The following is a 25756-nucleotide window of genomic DNA, read 5'->3' as shown; positions in this document are numbered from 1 at the left end:
GAAAAGGCCTGGCATGCTAATGACCGGATGCTTTATATCTATTTCACTTCTTCTACAAGGATCCAGGGAGGTTTGATAACGGGTTTGGACACAAATTGTAGCTCTTTTTTTTTTTTAAGTTTATTTTATTTATTTATTTTTGGTGGGGGGAGGAGAGGCAGAGGGAGAGGGGGAGAGAGAGAGAGAGAGAGTCCTAAACAGCGTGGAGCCTGACGCAGGGCTCAATCTCACGAACCGTGAGATCACGACCTGAGCCGAAATCAAGAGCGGGACACTTAACCGACTGAGCCACCCAGGTGCTCCTCCCCTTTAGATCGTAGCTTTTAGGTAGCGGAACATAACACGACACTGGAGACAAGTTCCTCACCCACATCTTCATCTAGCATATTAGAAAGTGGAGTCCTACGCCGTAAACTCTGGCACACAGAGTTCACGCACTACCTCGGTGTGCTACAGCCGGCCAGAGCACCTCTCAAACCGTGCTACAGAGGCTGTGTTAGCATCACCTAACTAGTCTCCCTCACTTATGAAAGGAGATGGGGAGAGCTCGCTGGGAAAAAGTTACAATCCGCAGAGCAGAAGATCCAGGTAACCTAGAAGGGTGAATAAACTAGAAACAGACCGGCTGCGGGAAACGATCTGTATAAAAAAGCAGCCCAAACCCAGAGAGGTCACGTGCTGTCATCTCTGCGTTGACACTGACATTGCACCCACAACCCTCATTACTGTTGCTTCTGGCTACACAATCAGGAAAAGGCACCCAAGCCCTGTTGGTCAACAGCTGAATAAAAACGCATATGTACTATTTTTAAATCAATTAACATCTGCAATTTTAAAATGCCTTCATCATAAATGCAATTTTAGTGCAATATCCTGGATCGAGTATAGGGTTCAGTATCTAAAAAGAAGGAATAACATTATTTTCAAGTCCAATAACATTACGTGTTCTAACTTAGCCCCTGATCATAATGGTCGAATCAAAACTTGTAGCTTACGGAAGCAGAGAAATCGGAATCTATTTCTCCGCACGGTACACACAAGGAGGCTAAGGCTGGGAGACTTTACACAGCCTCTCTGAGGTCAAATCCTTCTAAGAACTGAAGCTAGACCCCTGCTTACTCCCTGTGAGAGACTCAGGGACAAGGAAATATGGTTCCTTTTTCGAGCCGCTTCCAGACTTAAAGCAGAAGTTAGCCGTCTGCCAACCATCTGGTGATCAGATTACCGCAGGATTACCAAACCCTATCGCTAAAATGGAGAAAACGGCCATACACACACCACTTTAAGGAACGTCTTCACTTACCAGATGGTTCACACCAGGAAGTGCTGTTGACCCCAAGTTCTTCCTCCACCAGCCAGTGTAGCCCCACACCTCGATGCCACATGTGGGTGACAGCTGGCCATCACTACGGTGAGTGAACTGCATCATCCAGGGTAATGCCCTCACCTTCCCTATCTGGCATCGACACTCCCAGCTTACGGTGCACCTGCTATAATTTCCTCTGGCTGCGACTTCCCTGAATAGGGGCTACAGAATACTGACCAATCCAGTTGAGGGAGGGGGGAGAACCAGTAGCATATCAACTTGCTAACATGGTGGCTGAAATGTCACCACCAATTAAGTGATGGGGACCACCAGAAATACCTACTCATGGCGGCATGTTTTAAGTTTTGGTAAAAGGGAGAATAACAGAAGAGTGGGAAACATCACCATGCTTTACGCTGAAGGCGTGGTCCTATTTCCTGCTGGAATGAACATTTCCACTTAATGTTTATTCACGTGGTTAAGTTACTGTGGTGTACCTTAGCAATTCAGCTTTCCCCATTTCTGACCCCCCATCCCCGCCAAAAACAAGAAATTGTGCGCATTTGTTGCGAAAATTTATTTTTTTATTTATTTTTTTTTTTTTAAATTTTTTTTCAACGTTTATTTATTTTTGGGACAGAGAGAGACAGAGCATGGACGGGGGAGGGGCAGAGAGAGAGGGAGACACAGAATCGGAAACAGGCTCCAGGCTCTGAGCCATCAGCCCAGAGCCTGACGCGGGGCTCGAACTCCCGGACCGTGAGATCGTGACCTGGCTGAAGTCGGACGCTTAACCGACTGCGCCACCCAGGCGCCCCTGCGAAAATTTATTTTATCAACCATCATATGGCAACAAGACTGCTGAAAAAAAAAAAGGATCGTAGAGAAAGGAAAAATATCATATGTGGACATTTTAAGCCTCACTGAACATGGAATTTAAAAATGCTGGTCCTGGGGTGCCTGGACGGCTCAGCTGGTTAAGCGTCCAACTTCGGCTCAGGTCACGATCTCGAGGTTCGTGGGTTCGAGCCCCGCATCCGGCTCTGTGCTAACCGCTCGGAGCCTGGAGCCTGCTTCGGATTCTGTGTCTCCCTCTCTCTCTGCCCCTCCCCCACTCACGCTCTGTCTCCCCCTGTCTCAAAAATAAACAAACATTAAAAAAACTTTTTTCAACGCTGGTCCTGATCTAGGGGGGCGACCGTCCAGGAGCACCTGGGTCTCTAAATGTTTGTACATCAACTTCTCTTTGTGAGCATTATTTCAGATACTGGAAAACACGAACTGCTTAGAAAAAAACCAAACTGCTTTGCCTTTATGTTCAATAAATAAACTGTCACAGCACACAGACGGATTAGCTCTGAGGACAGAATGATCTGTGCCCAAATCAAAAGCAGGAGAAAGTAAATGTTTTGCAGGAAAAGAAAAAAGGCAGGGCGGAGACAGTATAGTACGTCAAAGAAGAGGTGACCTTCCGAGGAGGAGCTGACCTGTCCGGGCAACTCAAACCACAGTGAAAGAGCAGAGCAGGACTCAGTTCCGAAATTCCTGCAGCATTTCCCACGGTCCAACCGACTGACCTGGTACCCAACACAGCCTACCAAACAGAGATAATTAATTAAATTGCGGTTTTAGAAACAAATCACGCGAAAGGAGTACCAGGGGAATACGATGTCAAGACCCGTGACCTCCATGCGATCCCATATGGGTAAGACTTTCCGCGTGGACGGTGAAGGTGTTCCAAAGGGAGCAAACGGAGCCGGTGACAAAGGCCTCTTGGGGAACACCGCCCGTGGCTGGTGCTTCCGGGTTGGCCACCGGCCCTGTGCCAACCAGCATGGGATCGAACAAACAGGTAGGTAAGCTCGTCACACGCATTCTAAGGGAAAGGAGTTCAGTCTTTTGAGTCACACGAAGGCTAATAATCTAAGCTCTTTGCATTTTTAACGTGACCCACACGGAGGAGGCCCTCACAAGGACTTCCTCCCAGCATTCTTAGAGTGAGGATGAGTCAGGGCTCAGTTTCCCTCCCCAAAGCAGGGCCAGTGAGGAGGCCCTGAACCTGCCAGCCAGCCAGGATAACTGTAATCCAGTCTCCGGCACGGAGGGCAACACTGTGAAGAATTACCTAGAAGGACAGGGGTGGGGGGGGGGGGGAGTTGTATAAATTAACATGGTAGGGATATGCTTTCTTTAGCTCCGTCGGGGAGTTTCTTTTTTGGTTTTAATTTTTTCAATGAAGTTTATTTATTTTGTGTGTGTGAGAGAGAGGAGAGGGGCAGAGAGAGAGAGAGAGAGAGAGAGAGAGAATCCCAAGCAGGCTGTGCCCTGTGAGCACAGAGCCCAATGCGGGGCTTGAACACACGAACCCATGAGGCCATGACCTGAGGTGAAACCAAGAGTCAGAGGCTTAACCGACTGAGCCACCCAGGCACCCCTCCCTCAGGGAATTTCTATCAAAACAATCTCTGTGACCTAGTGGAATGCTCAATTTACAGAAGTGCAGGAGTGACAACAGAAAATGACATCTTTGCTGAATTCTTAACAGATATCCCAAGCGGAGGCGACTGTAAACGTGGTCTCAATTTTCTCCTCTGTAAAATCAAGGAGTCGGAGTGAAATCTGCAATGCGTGTATCTTGAACATGCCATGACGTCAGGCGCAAATATGACACGGCGCTGAACAGCCGTCAAGAATGTTCCCAGGGCCGACGGGGAGCCACGAGGGCAGCGTTGCAACCCGATCTGGAGTGAGTGATACCTGAGATTTCGAATGTAAGTGAAAAGAGGCTAACACAGATTTATATGCCAGCAGTAATCACTCGGGGAGAGAAAGACCTTTTGCAAGAGGTTCAATTATCCTCCTAGTAGTACCTTTTGAAGATGCAGAAACAAAAACTGGGTGAGTTACTAGGTCAGAACCATCTAGAATTCATTTGGCCCCCTACACCCTGCATTTCAAACCCAGACAGTCCCTGCCTGTGTCACGTCGTGGTGATGCCTAGCCATCCAGCCGACAGAGAGAGGAGAGCAGCCTCGGAGATAAAATGCTAACCGTGGAGGCTGGAGAGGCGAACCTGTACAACAATGAGAAAAAGAGAAAAGAAACGTCTGCTTTCCAGTGCTAATTAACATAGGAAACAACTCTGAAAACAGAGCCGAGAATGGAACTCATTGTAAAGGGATGCAACGAGAAAAGCTTCAAAGATTATATAAACACCGTATTCCTGGTTGAAACAGAGCCTCGTCTGTACGACTGAAGTGTGCGACTTAAATCAGAAACATCTGAAATCCATACAATAAACAACCTTCCTTTTAAAGAAGGAAAGCCAAATTCCATATTTGTGTATGAAAACCGGAAAAAGTGCTAAGGACTTGGTTCTTTTAAGAATCATATGTAACAATTAGAATTCATTTACTGTCGATATCAGGCTTTGGAGGTCAATCAGAGCCTAGGATTATAAAATCAAATAGGAAAAAAAAAATTAACATGCACTTAGTGCCACTCATACATGGAAGGCCTACCGATTACTTAATTGTCTCTAAAATCACCCTGAAAAACGACAACATACTATCAGATGTTTTTCTTCGTCCTCTAAACATAAGGAAGTGAGGGAAGGAAGTGAGGGAGGGAGGGAGGGAGGAAGGAAGGAAGAAAAGAAGGAAGGAAGGATGGATATTTATCAGAAAAAAATTGAAGAAAATCTAAGTTTACATTACAGAAATACAATAAAAAAATAAAATAAAAAACAGGACACTCAGTACTTGGAAAAGGGAAATTCAAATGTTTCTAGGATTTGAAGAACTGTATATTTAACCTACTCAAATACACTCCTGTTTAAATGGTTTGCTCTTCGATGGCACTCAGGTCAGATCTATACCAAAAGCAAACAAGTCTCCGTGAGAGTTTAAAGCCCAGGTGACCCCAGGGTAGAGGGGACAGGGGTATGGATAGGAGGGACTCACTAACATCCCTTAGCAACTAAGGGATTCAGAATAGCAGAATAGCAACTAAACTATTCCCTGGTTTCCAGAAACTTTCACTGGTCACTGCTACAAATTTTGAGGAGTAGCCACACTCTTTTTACTTGTTTAATCTCAGGGCAAACCATAACCTATGTGCAAACACGTAACAAAGTCGAATTTGTCAAGTTGTGCACATCTCCAACGGAAAAAAATCGTAACGATTGCGTGCCAACTTACGGTCAAATACAAAAACTTTTAAAACTCAAAATGAAAAGAGATTAATGTCTATTGCTGGGAATACTAAGCCAGTTCAGGAGTCACTGTATCGGGTCTCTTTCTTTCTTTCTTTTTTTCTTTTTTTGTAAACGTTTATCTATTTTGAGAGAGAGAGAGAGAGAGAGAGAGAGAGAGAGAGAGAGAATGCAGGGGAGGGGCTGAGAGAGAAGGAGAGAGAGAGAGAACCCCAAGCAAGCTCCGCACGGTCACGCCCAGAGCCCACGCGCAGAGCCCAATGCAGAGCTTGGTTTCGTGAACTGTGAGATCATGACCTGAGCCAAAATCAAGAGTTGGATACTTAACCAGCTGAGCCACCCAGGCGCCCCCACAGTGCTAGATTTCTATCATGAAGAACACACACTGACAGATAAGAGAATAAGTCTGATTCCAAACAGAACTTAACACTTCTGGCTGAGCCTGGGTCTTTCCTGTGAAACGCAACCATAATACTGTTCTCTGCCAGAAAACAGTGATGTTAATAGAAGCAGAATGCTTCCTTCCCAAATTAGCTGAGGAATGATGTAGCAAAGGACGCCGACAAAACCACTCTAAGGGCGGATGTAACTCAAGAGCACAGACGTACCACCACGGATTCTAACAGAGAGGCAGAAGGCTCCCTCAGGTGTTTAAGTAATAAAGGGGGGCTGCCCACCAGAATACAAGTCACAGCAGAATGGGGTGGTGGCGTTACTGCTCGCTGCTGTTGGTTTGAGCTCTTACCAGGACCTCTGAAGACGACACCCAGGCCACTGCACAGGGAACACGAGAGCAGGGACAGACAGGGGCTTGTTTAAGGTCCATCTCAAGAACAGGCAGGAGGTGGGTGGGGGGGGAGGGGCAGGAGGGTAGATAGGGAAGGAGGGGGGGCAGGGAGAGACACAGGCGGCAGGAAGGGAAGGCAGAAGGAAGGAGGAGGTGGACCCCGGCCCATCAGCATCCTAAACTTAGGACAGAGCAAAAAACTCCTTTCAAATACACCCAAAGTGTCACCCCCGCTACAGGGTCTTGATTTCTACTTTAAACTCGATTATGGTAAGATGAAAGGCAAAGTTGAAAAGTCATCATATTCTCAGTATCCTAACAAAGGCATTTTCAGTTCTCCAATTGCCTTTGCTGTGTTTTTAATTCAGTTCCCAGCTTCACCGAGCATGTCCGTTGCCAAGCACGGGTGCAAAGAAAACACGACAGGCCTCTATCACCAGAAGGGCTCAACAACAACATTCACATCCTAAGGTCACTCACGGGCACTCGAATCATATACTCTGTCCTTTAACTGATGTTCTTAAGCCACGGAATGCCATTTGTCTCAGGTGTACCCAAAGCGAACATATAAAAAAAGGGGTAAGAAATTCTCCAATACACCAAGGATTCAAATGTGCTTTGGTTCCAAGTATAGGAAAAAGAATGTCAAAGATTCTTCTAAAATTAAGCCCCATTTAATTTAGGTCTAGTAGAATCAAATGTTATTAGAGTTCAGTTTGCTTCCTCTTTTATAAAGTTTCTGAACAACCACATAATATGGGTGGTAATATTTCAGTATACTTAAGAATGATGAAGGAAAGGCCGTGTCTAATGAGAGAGACCAAAACATCGACACATCTATAAATATGATCAAAGACATGTGTGGACAGGCTGATGGATTCTAACATTGTTCAAGAGCTAATATCATTTATTCTTAAGGTAGTTTAAAAATTTTGTAAAAATTCAAGAAAAGGCTGTCCTTCATATTTAAAAACTTAGAGGGGCGCCTGGGTGGCGCAGTCGGTTAAGCGTCCGACTTCAGCCAGGTCACGATCTCGCGGTCCGTGAGTTCGAGCCCCGCGTCAGGCTCTGGGCTGATGGCTCAGAGCCTGGAGCCTATTTCCGATTCTGTGTCTCCCTCTCTCTCTGCCCCTCCCCCGTTCATGCTCTGTCTCTCTCTGTCCCAAAAATAAATAAACGTTGAAAAAAAAAATTAAAAAAAAATAAAAAATTAAAAAAAATAAAATAAAATAAAAACTTAGACACTAATAAGAATCAAAAGATGAGCGGGGTATATAATTCTCAACTATTCGCTCCAATAGTTAACCATACACAAAGCCTTTTTGAGTTAACTTTTGTGTCCAAAGCGTAGACAATGATTTAACCAGCTAATGATGAGATTTTAAACAATGTCAAGTTGTCAATACATACGTACCGTGTGGTCGCCAAACTGAACTTGTAGCTGTTCTTGCCTGCTACTGTTACGTATCAGCTAGCGTTCAGAGTCACAGTCTCTGTCCCCTTCTGTCCACACTTGCTGTGACAATGCTATTGTCATTTTGATCAGCACCACTGAGGGCGACCATATGTTGAGTGCATTTACGTGCCTGGCACGATGTATTTTACCGCTGATGCTTGAACAACGTGGGGTTGGGGCACCAATCTCTGAGCAGTCAAAAATCCACATATAGCTTCTGTCTCCCCCCAAACTTACCTACGGATGGCCCACCGGAGACTGGAGGCCTTACCGGTGACATAAAAATATCGATCGACTATATTTTGGATGTTATATTGTATATATACATACACATATACATATATATATATACATATATATTTTGGATGTTATATGTATTATATGTATACATACATATATATATGTATACATACATGTATACATACATATGTATACATACATATATATTTTGGATGTTATATGTATTATCGACTGTATTCTTACAATAAAGGAAGCTAGAGGAAAGAACATGTTAAGAAAAGCATACGGAAGAGATTACACATTTGCGACACGGTACGTAGATCTATTGAAAAAATCCGCATAGAGGTGGACCCACACGGTTCAAACCGTGTTGTTCAAAGGCCGCCTGTATATGACCACCTCATTTAATAGGTAGAGTAACCAGGAGAGGGAAACATTACTATCTCCACTCTGCAGAAGGTGATGGCAACAAATAGCTACTAAGCATTCCCCATGAGCCCGTCTACGTTGCAACTCAATAATAACTCACTGAAGGCTCACAATAATCCTATGATACAGCACTACTATCATCCTGACTTGACAGATGAAGAAACTGGGGCACCAAGCCAAGAGCTCTCCCAACATCACATCCACCATGTGGCAGAGCACAGATGCTGACCCAGATGTGCTGAACGCCGAAGCCACGACCTTATTTACCAACCCCGAAGAATCTGGCTCTCCCATGCCTGCCCTCCATGCCACCTATGATAAGGGCTATAAGAACAGACAGGAGAGGGCAGGGTTGGTGCGGCCACAGCCGAACACCCTAATCCACAAGCCAACTCATAAATCTGGCTGGGCACCCCCCCCACCAAGTTTCCCTGAAGAAACTCACAAGGAGGAAACTGAAATCTGGCCTCATAGCTGGCACATGTGACCCAAAGGCCAGGGCTTCTAACTGCCCAGAGCACAAGGCATCCCAGAATAAAGAGCCCTGCACAGATGCCCTATGTCCCTTCAATGGTCACCAACGGCTATGTGCCCAGCCACACTAGGCTCTCAGTTACTGAGCTTAACTAGTCAGGGACCTGCCTCACCAGCTAACAGTGCAGGGAAACCAGCAACTGGGGAAATGACGGAATAAGGGCTTTTGGAATCATGGCAAATTATTTTTGGATATAGTGGGGAGGGGGTTCCAGGGGGGACTGACTAACTTCACAACCGTCAACCTGAGGACAGACAGAGGCACTGTGCAGAGAGGAGACTCACGTCCCAAGAATCATGCTTGAAAAGGTTTTCAGTTCAGGGAGAAGCTCCCCATTCCCACCGAGCGTCCAAGGCCCAGGTTCCCTAGGGAATACTGTAGTGACTGACGCATTCCTAACACCCTGTGGCCTAAGTAGTAGCTTGACTAGCGTGTACTACAAAACATGAACATGAACCAGGCACGTGGGAGCCCCAGCGGCCACCCCCTGCCCCCCCCACCCCCGACAGAAATTGCCCGTTCAACTTGGCAGTTACCAGGAACGCGAAATAAATAAAGGTGCGATATTCCACAGAAAATATGAAACCACTTTTACCCCTGATATTTTTGCCAACTGGTTCAGGGCACTTATTACTGACTGAATGTCTTTATTAGCCACACGAGTCCATGCATGGGGAGGAAAGGAATTAACATGTTCGCACCTCCATTTAGGCAGTATTATCGCTAGGGAGTAGCATGAGTGCAGACGGTCACATCCTGTGTCGCAGACCTGTAACGTTTCATTTTTGTGCAATCTCTGTATCATGTTAGTGGCTCGGAAAAAGATGCCAAATCTCACACCGAGCGAGAACACTTACAAATTCACCAGTCAGGGGCCAGCACACCGCTGCGCCTTTCTTTACTTACCCCGTGAAGCGACTGCGATCCTGACAGTCCCAACTGGGGAGTTAAAATAGCCACAGAATTCACGGAAAAGCCCCTGCAGGTAAACGCCCAGGCAGCTTCAAAAAGGTCGGGGAGAGCCCATGGGTTTCAGGGACAATGAGGACAGTGACAGCCAGGGGCAGGAGCAGAGACCAGCAGACACGGTGCTCAGGTGGGCAGCAGGTCCCAAGAGGGGCTTTCTGGCAATCCCTCCACTCCCCCAGGGCAAGAAAGACAGGATGACATGGGCGGGCTCAGGACAGTGAGCTGCACCACGGGACAGATGTCACAAACATCTGCTGGATGAATGCATGTAAAGAAGGGGGGGGCGGGGTGAGAAAGAGGAGGGGGGAAGGAGGAAGGAGGGGAAAGGGAGAAAAGAGACAGGAACAGCGAAAGGAGGGAACAGAAGAGAGGAAGGGAAAGTAAATAAGAATGGAAAGGTGGGGGCGGGGGGAGGGCAAGTGGTGGAAGAAAACACCTAAATTCTGCTCAACAAATAAAAGGTTGTATTTACTTTACGATCATCAGGGTTACACATCAATTTAGTAAGAAAAGTTTTAATTACCTTTTATTTCCCCTTCAGACCTTAGAGTGTCCTGTTAACGCTCGATTCAAGATGCAGAAAGAACAGGGTAGGCGCTCTGGATGCCCAACTGGGGATTTCTAAAGGAAAAAGACACACAAAAATTATTCTGGAGGATATAAGTGATTAACTTTTCAAGTATCATTAAAAAAAAAAAAAAGACCGATTTTCACTGAATAACAGAGACAGTGTATTTCCTAACATCCCCAGGGAAAACAGAGCCCAAAGCCTCTTTCAAATGCAGTTGCTCTAACAAATTTCAAGCATGGGGGGGGGGGCTGCGTTTGGGAGTTCATTGGAAAACAAACCCAACAAGGAGCCTGTGTACTGCCATCTGCCGGGAGCCCCCACCCAGGTGGCTTTATGGCACTCCAAACTCAAGGCCCCCACAGGTCTTGTCAGTCCTAGTTCCCCAAACCACGCAGGAAACGAGGGAGCTCCTTCACCAACAACTGTATCACTGGGGAAGGAAACAGCTACGCTGGAGGAACTTGGTTAACGTTTGGAAGGGAATAAGATATTACGAAACGGGCCACACTGCTTGTCCCATTCTCCGAATGCAGTTAAGCATGAGCTCACACACACACACATGCCTCGTTGTCCCGGGGCTTCTTTCTCTTGGAGCCAGGACAGACCTCGGAGGCAACGACGTCCCAAACTGTGAGCGCACAATGTTTCATTTTTAGGAAGGAAACAATTAACATTGACCAGGCGTGCGCTCAGGCCCAGAAACAACGCGATTCCGGTTCACAAAGGGGGGAAGAGACGGAGAGTCCAATCCGTATATCTGTCTGACACATAAATGCTCTTATTATACTTGGATATACTTGCATCGGTCATGAAAGTGCTTGTTCTCTAAACATCCGGCAACTCAAAAGAAAATACCGCGGTGGGAAATGTAAACGTCTTCTCCTCTTGTACCTGTTCTCCTTGTGTATCCTCAATCCAAATAACTAGATCTTTGTTTACGTGAAAGTGGGAGCTACAGACAGGAAGGAAAATGCACTGACCGTAACAAGTTATCTTTTTTATTGAGATCTACTGTATATTTTGCATGGATATAGGAGTAAGCAATAGTAAAAATTTTAACCACTTCATTAAGGTCAATGCCAACTTTCCCAACCATCATTATCTCCTTTCTGGAGTGATGCGTAATGAACGATAAGCCAGAAGTTTATCAGCAAGGCTGCAGATCTTGACCTAGATTTTGCATAGCTTTAAAAAAAAAAAATAGAAAGCAAGCCTGAAAATGTCTATTTAAATAACAACTCAGACTGACACTTCCCACACTCACAGTTAAAACTTTCAAAACAATCTACTTTCCCTGTGCCTGTAACTAACAAGGTTCAACAAGAACCTAAAGTAAAAATTAGTACCAGATCAGAAGAGAAATATGAACTCCAAGTTCTACATTTCTGTTTAATTGTTTACTAACTGCAACTTAAGACTTTATCTGGTGGTGCCTGGGTGGCTCAGTCGGTTGAGCGTCCGACTACAGCTCAGGTCATGATCTCACGGTCCGTGAGTTCAGGCCCCGCGTCGGGCTCTGGGCTGATAGCTCGGAGCCTGGAGCCTGCTTTGGATTCTGTGTTTCCCTCTCTCTATCTCTACCCCTCTCCCACTCACACTCTGTCTCTGTCTCTCAAAAATGAATAAATGTTTAAAAAATTAAAAAAAAAAGACTTTATTTGCCTGCTGAAGTATATGATTCCAGAATTCAAATGAATAAAATCATACACCTTTGACAAAGCATTAGGGAAATTTTTATTAAATTGGGCCCAGAGGTATTTGGGATTGATGGTGACTCATGATAACAAAGTAAAAAGTTTCACATTTTACTATTTTCCAACTACAATTTTTTTGTTTTGCGCTAAATCGTATCACAAATTCCTTTTCACCTTTATCATTACTTTTGCTTTCTCTTTCTCACACTTTTGAAGAGAGAAAACAACAAAGAGGTCAACCTTACTCTAATGATTGAGAGATGTCAAAAGTCACACCTCGGATCGGGGTGGAGAATAACACCGTAAATGGATTTCAGGATTGGATTTGTCTTCAAAGTTGCCACATGACACCGAAATCATCCTCATAAAAAATAATTCACAGCATGTATTTCAAAGCTAAGACCATTGTATGGTCATCGGCTCGAATTGGCTCATTTCACATCCGAGGAAATGAAAGCCCAGAGTGGTCAAGTGACCTCTCCAAAGTCACACAGCTCACCTGGTCCTATATCTCAGATTTCATAGGTGCCAATCCAGTGCTCTATTAGATTCTCACTGATCTTTAATTCCTATAAATAAATTCTTTAGAGCTCACATTTTCATCTATTTTCTACACACCTATGACTCTACACAGCATGAACACCACTTGAAACGTCAACTTAGCTTTACATTAATATGAAACGCTACTCAAAATGATCAAAAACATACTCTGCCCTTTGCTCCACTGATAAAGCTAGATTAAGCCACAAATGCCCAGGAGAAGTCCCAAATAAAATGTGGGATACTCTTAGGTTTTCTAACCTAGATACGTCTACTCTAAAAATAGAATTTCCCTCTCTTATTCACAGTCAAATCATAATCATAGCTTTGCTACAACACATTTTCAAGAAGATTTTATAGAGAGCTAGCAAGCAAAATGTAGGTATTCTACAGTAAAAGCTTATATAAGCAGTTTTTAAAGTAAGATAAGATAATTTACTTTTAGATCCATCAGTTCAGACAGAACTCTTATTCTCCAAAACTCTGGAATCACTCAAGAGCACTTAATTTACCTAGACCAGCAACTTATTACCATCAGCAGTCATCTGTCGCCTCCTCAGTTATTTACTCTGCGCCGAGTGCCAGGTACAAGGGAACCAAAAAGCATGAGAGGCTGTCCTTGCCTACTGTTGGCTGATGAGGGGAATAATTAAGCGGGCTTTCATAGAGGCGTCTAGGTGAGGCAAGGTTTGCACATGATCAGTGTATACGTAGGTATGTGTGTTTGGCGGGGGAGCTAATAAAACCACGTGGGTTTTCTCAGAGAACGAGTTGACAGGTTTAGTAAGCAGTACAGCTGACCCTTGACCAACATGGGTTTGAACGGTGAGGGTCCACTTATACGCAAGCTTTTCCCGATAAATGGGGTACAGTACTGTAAATGCATTTTCTCTTCCTTAGGATCTTGGTAACATTCTGTTTTCTCTATAAAACATATGACCTAGAAAATACGTGCCCAATTTTGTGTTACCAGTCAGGCTTCTGGTCCATAGGAGGCTGTTAGCAGTTAAAGGGGGGCTCAGTCGGTTAAGCGCCTGACTCCCGATGGCGGCTCAGGTCGCGATCTCGTGGTTGAAGAGATCAGGCCCCACGCACTACTTGGCTTCTGTGCTGATAGAGCAGAGCGTGCTTGGGATTCTCTCTCTCCCTCTCTCTACCCCTCCCCTGCTGCCTCTCTGTGTCTCTCTCTCTCCCAAAATAAAGAAATAAACTTAAAGAAAATAAAAATAAATACTAGGCTGTTAGCAGTTAACTTTTGGAGGGAGTTAAAAACTGGATGTGGATTTTTGACTGCATGGTGGGGGTTCAGCACCCTAATAACCCCTGCATTGTTCAAGGGTCAACTACGGATGTCAGGAAGCAGGGTGAGATACATGAAAAGAAACCAACAGATAACAGATGAATCCCTTTGGCCATGCCCACAACAGCAGCAATAAATAAATAAATAAATAAATAAATAAATAAATAAATAAATAAAAAGAAAAAGAAATTTAAAAAATGGTGCAGGAAACAAAATACCCACTGAAAGGAACTCCCTTCTTGAAAATAAGTCAGCAACAAAATACCTTCCTTGTATCTCTTCAGAATAACTCGTTAATGGTATTAAAACCCAATGCCAGACAAAAGACCCCACTGGGCGGGGCAGGGGGGAAGACAAGATTTAATTTTTTTTTTTTAACGTTTATTTATTTTTGAGACAGAGAGAGACAGAGCATGAACGGGGGAGGGTCAGAGAAAGGGAGACACAGAATCCGAAACAAGCTCCAGGCTCCGAGCCGTCAGCACAGAGCCCGACGCGGGGCTCGAACTCACGGACCGTGAGATCATGACCTGAGCCGAAGTCGGCCGCCCAACCGACTGAGCCACCCAGGCGCCCCAAGATTTAAACACCTTCAACGAAGAAAATAAACAAATGCCAAGTGAGCACAAGAAGAAAGCTTCAATATAGTCAGCAGGAAAATGCAAAGCAAAACCTTAATGAGATACCACTAGAAACTCACAAGAATGACCAACTTTTAAAACAGCAAAAATACCAAGTGTTTGCAAGGAAACGGAGCAACTGGGATCCTTATACACCTGCTGGCAGAAAATTCAACATGTCACAGGCACTTTGAAAAATAATTGGGCGGTTTCCTATAAAGTGAAACACACACCAGATGACCCAGCAATTCCACTCTGAGGCATCGGCCCAAGAGAAATTTAAAGACCCAAATGCTGAAGACTTACACAAGAATGCGGAGAGTAGCCTTATTCATAATAGCCCCAAACTTGAAAGAATGCAAATGTCCACCAACTGATAAAGAAGGAAACAAATTATGGTGTAGTACACAAAGGAACACAACTCAGTCATAAAAAGAATTACTGATGCATACGGTAACGTAAGTCAGTCTCAAAAACGTTATACTAAGAAGCCAAACACAAGAGACTATATGCATAAATCCATTTACATAGACTTTTTTTGGAAGGCAAAACTCTAGCCAGGAAAGCAGATCAATTATTGCCAGGGGCCAGGGTGCGGGGAGAAGGGGTGAATGCAGAGAGGGCTGATAGAACATGCTGGGGGCGGGGGGGAAGGAAATGATCTATGTCATGGTAGGAGTACTGTTACATGATCGTGCACATTTGTTGTTGTTTTTTTTTAATTTTTTAATGTTTTATTTATTTTTGAGCAAGTGAAAGTGGGGGACGGGGAAAGAGAGAGGGACAGAGGATCTGAAGCGGGCTCTGCACAGAGAACAGTGAACCTGATGTGGGGCTTGAACTCATGAACCAAGAGATCATGACCTGAGCTGGACGCTCAGCCAAGTGAGCCACCCACCCAGGTGCCTCGGTCGGGCATATTTGTGAAAATTCACTGAATTATACCCTTAAAATCAGTGAACTTAATTGCATACACAGTATAACTAAACAAACTGATTAAGAACAAACAAAACTCAGTGCCACCACCATTTAACTTGAAAATCAGCAATCTCATTAATAAAACCTAAAAATGTACTCAACATTTTCCAATACTTTATTTTTTTAAATTTATTTATTTTGAGAGAGAGAGAGAGAGAGAGAGAGAGAGAGAGAGAGGAAAACAGAATCCCAAGCAGCCTCTGCACTGTCAGTGTGTGCCTGATGTGGGGCTCGAACTCACGAAGTGTGAGATCATGACCTGAGGCTTTCGAAATCAAGAGCCAGACACTCAACTGACTGAGCCACCCAGGCGCCCCAACATCTTCCAATACTTAATAAAGATTATAGCAATCAATGATGGGTAAGTACCTAGAGACCACCAAAAGAGAAAAAGAAAAAAAACCAATAGTCAAATTGCTGATAGGGAAACTAAATTCTTCCATTTTTCTACAACTTCCGATACGTTGTAGCCTTATAACAGATTTCCAAAAAAATGGGCTAATAATATTTAGTCTAAAATAAACTCCCCCTCATTGTAAGCGGATAATCTTCCTAAAACTACTGATGATCCATGTGGGGTAATACATAGGAGATTGAAGAATTATCAATAAATGCAGAGACAAAAAAAAAACCAACAAGTATGGAAATGTGAAGAAATATGGGTCAGATTGTAAATCAACTCCAAAATTATTACTTAAAACTCTCTGATAGGTTAATCGGGAAACATTTTTTAAGCATCCACAAGGCTCTGAGCTGGTCTACTGGACAAGCTAATCTATGATGTAAATAAGGATGTAAGGTAGGCTTATCAAAATTATAGCTGATTCAGAGGTTAAAAATGGCTACAATATTACATAACAGTGATTCTACATGTATAAAGATGGGATAATTTTATAGCGTTAGTGTCAGATATAAGGGAAAATTGCATTCATTTAGCAAATATTCCCCGAGGGGCTGCCACGTGTTGGTAACTAGATGGAAAAAGACACCAAGATTAAGTAAGAAAGAGCCCTTGCCCCTCCTAAGTTTATCAACGAAAAAATATAAGTAACACACTCTGCAGTTCGGAGTGATAAAGTAATTAATCTGAAAAAGACCTCTGAGCTTGAGTTTATCACTCAAGTGTTACATATACATAAAATACTGGTAAAATTACAGGCTGAACTAACAAATGTATCACATTGAAAACAAATACACACAAGTAAGGGCGCCTGGGTGGCTCAGTCGGTTGAGCGTCCGGCTTCCGCTCAGGTCATGATGTCCCGGTTCGTGGGTTCCAGCCCCGCGTCGGGCTCTGGGCTGACGTCTCGGAGCCTGGAGCCCGTTTCAGATTCTGTGTCTCCCTCTCTCTCTCTGCCCCTCCCCCGCTGTGCTGTGTGTGTCTCTCTCTCAGAAATAAATAAATAAACGTTAAAAAAAATTTTTTAAAAAGAAAAACAAATACACAGAAGTACTACTCTGCTCTAACTGCATCAACCATACAGGTGGAAGGGTAATGCTCTATTACGCTCTGGACGCACGCATTACAAGTCTCATTCTGAAGTCCAGCTTAGGTGCCCGAACCTTCTGCATGTTGCCATCCGCCCACCGCTAAGTCCCCAAGATGATGTATGAGCCTGGAATTACCCCGTACCTCCTATACAACCCAGGCTGATCGGGGTGTTGGATACTGTCGGACTTTGACACACTGAAACATGGGCAGATAGGAAAAGGCCCAAGAAATACATTTCAATCAACTAGGGGATTGAGGGGTGGAGCGTAGGAACGAGGAGACACTATTCTGAATGGCAGGAGTTACAGGAGCAAAGGTAGCTCGTGATATCAACATAGCATCACTGAGCAATCACAACGTCATCTTTTTTTTTTTTTATGTATTTATTTAAATTCAAGTCAGTTAACATACCGTGTGGCCCTGGCTTCAGGAGCGGAACCCAGTGATTCATCCCTTACATCCAACACCCAGCGCGCATCCCGACAAGTGCCTCCGTGCCCATCACCCATTTTCCCCACCCCGCCCCCGCCCCCGCCTGAACAATGTCAAATTTGAAGACGCTGCCTCGTGAGGTAGGGAGACTTGGCAGCACAAGTTTACTGAGCCGAGAATTCAGCCACGTTCTATTTCTAAGACTTCATGGTAACATGCTACCTGTCATCCCACAGCCCACAGCGTCTCTCAACGCCCAGATTGTCAAGCTTCCGTGCGGTGGCAAAATCAATCTTTCTCGTATCCTTTTAGGACCGTGTGCCCCCACCCACCCCCGTGCCCACAATGCTTGCGCTCTTTCAGGGGCTCTCGGTCACTGATCACTCCAGGATCCGGGCCCAACACCCCGCAGGCTGGCAGACAGGGCCCCCTATCAATTTCGCCTCTCTGTCACTCTCCCTCATACGCTGTGTCCAGCAGTTCTGAATCACTGCGGAACACGATCACAGGGCCATACTTTTTCTTGCCTTCACTGTGTACGTGCCACTCGCAGTCTGAAATACCCCACCTGACGTGTGTCTGGAGCCTTCGGCCCACACGGCCTTCACAGAGTTCATCCCAGCCCTCTTTCGAGAATTCCATGCTTTACCACGTCCCCCCCCCTCCATGCCCACGGCGGCTTACTGGTCTCCAGGAAAACGCTCACCCCGTATACACAGATTAGTTATGGCTGCATCTCCCGGCTAAACCTTAAACCCCCTGCCTGGTTATCCTAATCCCTAGGATTTCGCCCAGGTTGTGACACTTTATAGGTATTTTCGACGAGTCAGGGATTCCAAGGTAGCCCAGTTCTGTATGTCCCGTCTGCCCTTACACCCATGAGCAGTGTATCAACTCGGGTTATGCAGGAGACACAGAGGAAGCCCAGACAAACGCTATCATTCTGGAGCTACAGAAGACACGTGGGCATTTTTCTAAAGAATCCAAGCAGCCCTGGTTGGGATAGAATATTAGAACCAAAATGATTACCCAATGGACGCGCTCGGCTGTTGCAAAGTCAGCTGGGCTCAAATCTTGCTTCCACGCCTTCACCAACTAAGTGACTTTGAGTAACTAACTTGACCTCTTACAGCCCAGGTATCGTAGTCTATAAAATGAAGATAATTATAGCCCTTACCTCGAAGGGCCATTGTGAGGACGATGTGCCAGTGTATCATAAAGGAGGTAATGAAGGAACCAGTACATGGCAAACACTCACTAAATGCCGATGTCTCAGCCGCCTCGTCCTGCCTGCTTTTCCCTTAACGAATGGAAATACTGCCTACTTCGCAATAAGATGTCTCAACAAAATGTGTAAAGTTGCCAGGCACATAGGAGTCACTGGATTATGAATCACTGATTTCTAAGCCTAGAAAATTACCTTTTCTTTCCAAAAAGACAGGATTATACCACTAAAGAATCTTCTGGAGGTTCAAACCAACAAGACCATAATCACCTGACATAATACTCCTCACATGCTGTGAAGACAGTTTAAAAAGAGGCTTTTAAAAAATGTTTATTTATTTTTGAGGGGGGGGAAAGAGGCAGAGAGAGAGGGGAACAGAGGATCTGAAGCAGGCTCTGGGAAGACAGCAGAGAGCCCCATGTGGGTCTTGAACTCACGAACGACGAGATCATGACCTGAGGTGAAGTCAAGATGCTCAACCGACTGAGCCACCTAAGCACCTGAAAAAGAGGCTTTTTATGTATTCCAATAATTAATTTAACTGCACTAAGTTTAAACAGATAGATATATTTCTCTAGGCTTCACAAAAAAAGAAAAAGCACACTTAAAAGTTTCATGAAATTCACTCAAATGTATCCCATCACTTTTGCTCACTGATTCTCTATAAACAGTAACACTTATTAGCAAAACACATTTGGGAAACGAAAGGTTAGAGTCAAGACAGAAATTTCTGAAAAATGTCATCATGGAAAACCCCTCAAGTGCTTACTACAATATCCGTGTCACAAATGTATCCTAAGGATAAATGCACCTGGTTCCAAACGACACATTTTTTTTAGAAAGAACGCTGCACATTTCCAAAGTTCATTTTGTAACACCCGACACAGAGCTTATTATACAAATCCATGTTTAAAAAATCGAGGACGTAACTGATTGGCTATGATCCAATTACTAATGCCATTTTCCAGGGTTTTGGTGATTGTCAGTACCTGAAAGATCTCATTTCGAAAAGATTAACAAAATCACAAAACCGACAGTGTATGTAAGTAGCTGTGTGTGCCAGCAGGTGTGGGTGGGACAAGTTATTTACGGGCATGGACGTGAATATAAACAAGGGTAGTTTTGATACCTTCTGTAGGACTAACATGCTACTTTGGGAAGAAAGAATACAGGAGCCTCCTTCCTTGAAATTTTTCGAACTTGTACACCATCAGAGATTTCCTAAATCCAAAATACACGAAGAGATAATTTTTTGTCAGATTCATCCTTCCAAAGTCACTGTACCTCTTTGTCCAGCAGAAACCGTTGTAGAAAACGTATATTTTGTAAGTTACTCAAATTTTTCTGTGCAAAACCCCTTATTAACCTACCTTATGGAAAAGACTTCTTTCAAGAAGACACATGGGAATGAAGAACTTACTATATAACCTACGCCAAAAAGCATCGGTCGTCTCTGGAGACCGATCTTTAAACTGCTATTATTGTTTCATTTTCTGTGGCGGTCAAATACCCAACACAAAATTTACCATCTTACACGGTTTTTACGTGTACAGTTCAGTGCTCTTAAACACATTCCTAACGTTGTGCAATCATCACCGCCATCCATCCACAGGACTCTTTTTATCTTGTAGAACGCAAACTCTGGACCCATCAAACAACAAGTCCCACCCCCACCCCGCCCGCCCCGTCCCTGGCAACTATTTTCTGTCCCTATGATCTCGACCGCTCTGAGTATTTTACATAAGTGGAATCAGGCAGTATCTGTCCTTTTGCGATTGGCCTACTTCACTTAGTGTGATGTCTTCAAGGGTCACCCCTATTGTAGCCCGTGTCAGAATTTCCTTCCTTTTCAAAGCTGAATAGTATGGCTTTCTAGGGATATACCAGAGGTTGCTTATTCATTCATCCACTGACAGATACTTGAGTTGCTTGTACATTATAGTTACCGTAAATGATACCGCTGTGAACGTGGGTGTACAAATATCTCTGAGACCCTGCTTTCCATTCTTTCGGGCGTATACCCTGAAGCAGAGTATCTGGGGCATATGATAATTCTACTTTTATAAGCTACACTTTTTGACCCAGTATCTATTAAATTAATCACTACCTCCCTCAAAATTATAAAAATTATGTAATAGTACTTAAAAAACCTCACCAGGCCACAACATATGTCAACAAAATTCTCTTCTCTTCTATGATTATAAGCTGGCGATTTCCCATCCTACAAGGCATCTCCCAATCCCAAAAAAGGTGTTGATCAGATTCGAGTCTCCCCTCACCTTTTTTTTCCTTCAAAGAAGGGGTGCCCTGGGGTGCCTGGGTGGCTCAGTCCGGTAAGCATCTGACTCTTGATTTCAGCACAGGTCATGATCTCATGGTTCGTGGGCTCGAGACCCCTTTGGGCTCTGCACTGACAGCATGGGGCCTGTTTGGGATTCTTTCTCTCCCTGTCTCTCTGCCCCTCCCTGGCTCACGCGCTCTCTCTCTCTCTCAAAATAAATAATAAATTGAAAACAATTAGTCTTCATAATATATTCAATGTGGACTGCAGGGACTCTAAGTATTAATTAAACTGTTTGTAAGACACACACACACACACACACACACACGCACACACACACTAGTTACGCTCATCAAACATGCAGGCACAGCGGCTTTCCCACACTGTTGTTTTTTATTTGGTCCTCAAGAGACAAATCCCTGTTTAACAATGCCAAGGTCTGGGGCCCTTTGTCTAGGTGAGAAGTAGCACCAGAGTCCCTTTCAAGTACTTTCCAGAGTGGGTGGCAATGATTTCAGGCCAAAGAATCTCTACTTTTAGCTTTCTCTAAAAAAGCTATTTGTCTCATTAATAAGCAAGTATAGAACAATGCCAACATCAACACTGGCATTTTCTGCTATCCTATAAAAATTAGGCATAATGTCAATAAAATGTAACACAATCTACTGGGCACTTCTTTTTCTTCTCAGCATCAAAATGCATACTTTCCATCATGTTTTATATCGTTACATTTCTTAAATAGTGGCATAATACACATAACATAAAACTTACCATCTTAACCATTTTTTAAAACATTTAGTTATTTTGAGAGAGAGAGCACGAGTGGGGGAGGCGCAGAGAGAGGGAGAGAGGGAGAATCCCAAGCAGGCTGCATGCTGTCAGCGCAAAGCCCAACGTGGGGCTTGAACCCATGAACTGTGAGATCGTGACCTGAGCCAAGCCAAGAGTCGGACGCTTACCCGACTGAGCCACACAGGTGCCCCCCATCTTAACCATTTTTAAACATACAGTTCAGTGTCGTTAAGTACACATTCCTATTCTTGTCCAATCATCACCACCACCCATCTTCAGAACTCTTTTCACTTTGAAAAACTGGCATTCTGTACCCATTAAATACAAATTAATGAATGAGTGAATTCTGTGTCCTGTTCCCTCAACCAATACTTAGCACCCACCATTCTTTCTGGCTCCACGAATTCTCTAGGGACCTCATGTAAGTGGGATTCATTGGCATTTGTCCTTTTGTGACTGGCTCATTTTGCGTAGCCTAAGTCTTCCAGGTTCATCCATGCCTTAGCCTGCGTCTGCGCGTATCCCGGGAAAGTCTTTGCCCTTAGGATGTAAGTGCAGAGCCAGACGGGTCTCTCCAGTGAGGCCCTTGCGGATGGACGGTCCCAATATAAGTCCCTGTGTTTATTACAGCAAGAGTCTGACTGCACTAGTGGGATCCAGGAAGACCAGCATTCAGTGCTGCTCATGGCTCCCTTCTCAAGGCTGCTTCCGGCAATCGAGAGGGTGGGGAGTGCGAGCCAGGCCACCTGGCGTGTCTGTAAAATAAGTCAGGGTATAGTTACACCCGGGACTGAACGTTTCATTTTTGATGTCTGCTGTGCCCTAGCTTCAGGGCTTTGGGAAAATTCGTGTCAAAATAAATGGCCAGGAAAGAGCGACACCACTGGTAAACATCAAATTAATGGCTCCATCACATTTAAGGCAATTTTGCGATCTTAACAGTAATACTAAATTGCATGATAAAAAATACAGCTTGCTCCATCAGATATAGCAGTTATTATATGATCTTTTGTAGTAGTTTCTGGCTATGTGGCTATTTTATGTAAGCCTTCGCCAAACGAATTATATGTTTCAGAAACATAGTCTTTGAATTCTTTTATATCCATCTCAAATCAATGTTCGCAAAAAAAAACTAGGTATTGGATAAAAATACTACCGACTGATTAAAAAGTAACCGATAAGACAAATATAACACCCCCCCCAAAAATGAGGGGGTATATTATGTGGTATAATACACCACATAAGTTAAACAAGGATTAAAAAGTGGTTAAACAAGGGAGTATTTATAGCTTAGTGGTTAAAGGTGCATGTTCTGTAGTCAAACAATTCCCAACTTAAATCTCCGTTCTACTCAGAGGTGTCCTGAGTTAAAGGATAATACATTTACGACCACTGGCTTGAAACCCGAAATAGAGTAAATAACCCTTTATGGTTGGACCCTCAGTGGTAGTAATGTTATTGCAATGAACCCACTGCGATAGTATTAGGAAGCAGTACCACTGGGGGGTCGTTAGGTCATGAGGGTGGAGCCCTCCTGAATGGGATTAGTGCCCTTACAAAAGAGACACAAGAGACCCCTTCTGCCCTGTGAGGACACAAGACAAGACAGTTGTCTACGGGCCAAGAAACGGGCCTTCCTGACGCACGGAATCTGCCCACACTTTGATCTTGGACTTCCCTGCCTCCAGAGCTGTTAGAAACAAATGATTATTATTTAAGCTACGCAGTCTCTGGTAGATTGTTACAGCAGCCCAAACAGACTAAGACAGCTCTGGGTTCACTTTATGTATGCATCTTTAACTTTTCCTGCTTCCCGACTTGCATTTGATCGGGCAGTTTCATGACTGAAAAGAAGTCTGTCTCACAGCAAGTGCCAGGGAACAACGTTTGATTTTATTTTTATTCTCTTGCGGACTATCGTGTTTTATTGTCGGCTATCGGTAACTAGGGTTGGCTCATTAGAATTGCGTAGGTCCCAGATTTTCGTCTTGGGAGAAAGGAAAAAGTGGAAGAATGTCACTCGGCACCTTCACTGTGGTAGGGTCCCCTCCCTAAGGAGGGAGAAAAAAGGGAGAGAAAACTTCCAAGGTAACCTGGCTACGCGCCTACGTGACAACATCCCTCATGACCTTGTCAACTGAGCCTGCTTAATCAGACGGCATGTTTACGTGTGTTACCATATACGGGAGACAAAGAAAGAGAAAATGTATAAAAAAACTACGCCATGTGATGTGCGGCGCCCAGATCTTGGGGGCACAAACCCAACTGAGCGGTGCCGGCATGAATAAAAGTTGCCTCCTGGATAAAAAGCCTCAGCGTCACGACTCTCTCTGTGTGAGAATCCCGCCACATCACCTCACACCAACCATCTGCCAGTGTTTTCCACCGGTCGAACCCCACCGGAACCCAGGGAGCTCACTGTTGGAGTTCAAAGTTTTGGGTATTTGCTTTCAAATAAATGTACAATGAGACTTCCATTTCCAATTACGACACAGAACACGTAGAAAGGCCTGTGATCTCATGGTAACGAGAAATTTCACCCGGACCAAATAAAAATATACTTTTCTGGGCATCCAGCAAAGGGTAATAAATGCACAGAAGCCTCAATGACCCACATTCAGTAAGAAACAAGCCCTTCACAGGCAAGCTGAAAGCCAGCCTAGGGTGCATGTCTGCATAGGCTGAGCCTGGCTAGTCTGAAGAGGGGGGAGGAAGTAGTCCACGGACGGACCTGACCTGGCAGGAACACGGAGAACAGCATTACGGGAACCGGTAGGACAGACAGACTGGAATCTGGAAGAACCAAAAATGCAGTAGCAAATCACCTTTCCTAGTAAGTCTTCCAATCTACCCCCCATACCCTCCTGTGCAAAAGCAGACAAGAGAGCAACAGTGAAGATGCTAGAAAGCCAAGGGAGATCACAAAGCCCATGCATTCTCATGGTATTTCAATCACTGAGGACAAAGGGGAATCAAAGCATCTAAAATGGTAGTCCAAGCCTCTCCCAGATGAAATGTTGAGATCATAAAAAAAAAGGAGTATCAGGTGAACTCATTTTAATTAAAAGTATAACCCATGGTTTAGCTAAATTCTGAGGGATCTGAATATTCAGTTCCTCACCCTAATCTCCATTATGAAGAAAGAGCAGGCAGGCTCTGAGATCTGAACCAAACAAAATATTATACTTCAGTCTTTCCTGTTTTATTTATACCACCTAGGGTACAATTTTTAAAATTATGAAATATACAAAGAAACAGGAAAATGTGATCCATAATTAAGAATTAACACATGTCAATAAGAAAAGAAACACAGACGACTCCATTAATGAAATAAGTAGTTAAGAACTTTAAAACAACTACAAAAAAAATATATTGAAGAATATATAGAAAAATAGGGGTGCTTGGGTGGCTCAGTTGGCTAAACATCCAACTCCTGATTTCGGCTCAGGTCATGATCTCATGTTCCTGAGATCGAGCCCCACATCAGGCTCTGTGCTGACAGCATGGAGCCTGCTTGGAATTCTCTCTCCCTGTCTGCCCTTCCCCCACCCGCAGCACACACACTCAGGCTCTCTCAAAAATAAATAAATGTTAAAAAAAAAGAAAATACGGAAAAATAAGTGTACAATGGGAGAAGATCTGAGATACATTAGTACAGAACAGAAATTCTAAAACAGAACTAAATAAAAATCTAAAAATACAGCATTTGAATAAAAAGTTTCTTGGATGGGATATCTCCTGAGGCAAAGGAAATAAACGCAAAGGTGGGCTATCGGGACTACATCAAAAGAAAAAGTTTCTGCACAGTGAAGGAAACAATCAACAAAACTAAAAGGCAACCGACGGAATGGGAGAAGATATTTGCAAATGCCATACAGGATAAAGTGTTAGCATCC

At 44.1% G+C, this 25756-nt stretch overlaps 1 protein-coding gene across 10 annotated transcripts in view; it reads right to left on the bottom strand.

The window, feature by feature from the left end:
* The window catches only part of FAM110B (family with sequence similarity 110 member B), a 144520-nt gene that overhangs the window by 97803 nt on the left and 20961 nt on the right, over positions 1–25756 (bottom strand). For all 10 annotated transcript variants that reach the window (XM_045050183.1, XM_023248664.2, XM_023248667.2 and 7 more), the window contains one exon: positions 10459–10556. The gene's annotated coding sequence lies outside the window, so the exon portion shown is untranslated. The remainder of the gene's footprint in view (positions 1–10458; positions 10557–25756) is intronic.

Source organism: Felis catus, chromosome F2 (genome assembly GCF_018350175.1).
Source record: "Felis catus isolate Fca126 chromosome F2, F.catus_Fca126_mat1.0, whole genome shotgun sequence".
In the NCBI taxonomy this organism is placed as follows: Eukaryota; Metazoa; Chordata; class Mammalia; order Carnivora; family Felidae; genus Felis; species Felis catus.
This window is presented reverse-complemented; position numbering and strand designations above follow the sequence as displayed.